The following is a 1780-nucleotide window of genomic DNA, read 5'->3' as shown; positions in this document are numbered from 1 at the left end:
AATTAGGCAGTAACACGTGACATTTAACGGTAAAAATAAATAGAAATATAATACAAAAAATTTAGTTTACTCTTTATAGAAATTAATTTATTTATTCTTTTAATAAGTATAAAATATAATTCGACCATGATTGTTATATATATAGGCATCAAATAACATAACCAAGAATATTCCAGATATTTTCCTCTTTTGTTCCAAAACTAAAAATGACAATAAGGAACAGAACACACGACAATGATGTTGGATGGTAAAAATATATTAGCACAGAACACACGTCAATGCTTTTCAACTTAATCTTATATTAGCATAGAAGGAATCATCAAGAAATTGTACCTAATTCACATACCTGCTAAATGATGCAGAAAACATAAAAGGAAGCAATGAAATGGAATTGAATGAAACCCTAAACACAAACCCTATAAAATCAGTTCCTAACCAATGAAACCATTCAGAAAATAAATGAACATTCGAAGCGTTACATTACCTTCAAAACGATGAACAAAAATTGAAGAGGAAGACCGAAAACCCTATAAACAGAGTATATATTTTTTAATGTCAGTTTCTTAGCACAATAACAGGGAAGGAAAAATAAAATTAACAAATTGGGGAAAACCCAATGTATACGGAGGCAGAATAGGGAAAGCGAACCTTGAACACTTATTCCCCCGACCACTAATTCCGACGATGCTCCTCGACGTTCTCCGTCAACTGTCTGTGTCTACGGAATGTACGAACCCGATGTTTATCAGTTTTGCAAGAAATTGAAACACCCAAAGAAGGAAATTTGAAAGAGATACAGAATTGATTTTCAGAAATGGGAGAAAGCAAAAACAGTAAATGGAGTTAGGGATTTCAGAACTTAGGGATTTTAGAAGAGAAAAAATGAAATTGGCGCTAGGAGAGGGGGTATACCCCGAAATCTGATCTCTCACTAAACGACGTCGTTTCAATTAAATATATTAGCGGCATTTTTCATAGAAACGCCACTAATAATTCAGTTGTTATAATATATATTTTTTCTTTTTATTTATAATTATTATTTTTAATAAGTTTCAAACTTAATACTTTTTTTAATTGATAAAATTTATAAAAAAATTTTAATTTTATACAGTATGATTAATTTAAACATTAACAACATTAAAATTTATAAATATTAATCCCAATACCCTAAAATACAAAACTTTCATTTGCGGCGTTTTTTGATACCAATAAACAGTATAAAAAACGAAGTCATTTCGGTTACACGTTTCGCGACATTTTTGCAATAAACGCCACAAATCTTGTTCTATAGCGGCGTTTTCTGTATAAGCGCAGCTAATTTTTCAATTTATTTTATTTGTCTTTATTTATAAGTTTAATGATTTTTAATAGATTTTTTTTGATAATTGTTATGACATTATTTTAAATTGATACATTAATATGCATTTATAAAATTATTTCAATTTTATGCAGTATGTATAATATATAACATATATGCATAGATATATATCGTGGCATATTATATATATAACCCTGTCTCTTATAATCCTATATACTAGTGACATAATAAGAAGTAAAAAGCAGAAAGAATTTTAATTTTTTTTTGCTTTTGTACCCTAAAACCTGAAGCTATTAATCCCTATAACCCGTAAACATTAAAATTAAAGGCTAAACCCTAGCTAACTCATATTCTTCATGCAAATCCGAACACAAAAACCAAGCATTGTAACATTCAAATCAATAAGGGTAAACCATAAACCATAAACATCAAGCCGTAAAACAGTAAATTTGATCATTACAT

Source organism: Gossypium hirsutum, chromosome D01 (assembly GCF_007990345.1).
Source record: "Gossypium hirsutum isolate 1008001.06 chromosome D01, Gossypium_hirsutum_v2.1, whole genome shotgun sequence".
NCBI classification, from domain to species: Eukaryota; Viridiplantae; Streptophyta; class Magnoliopsida; order Malvales; family Malvaceae; genus Gossypium; species Gossypium hirsutum.
This window is presented reverse-complemented; position numbering follows the sequence as displayed.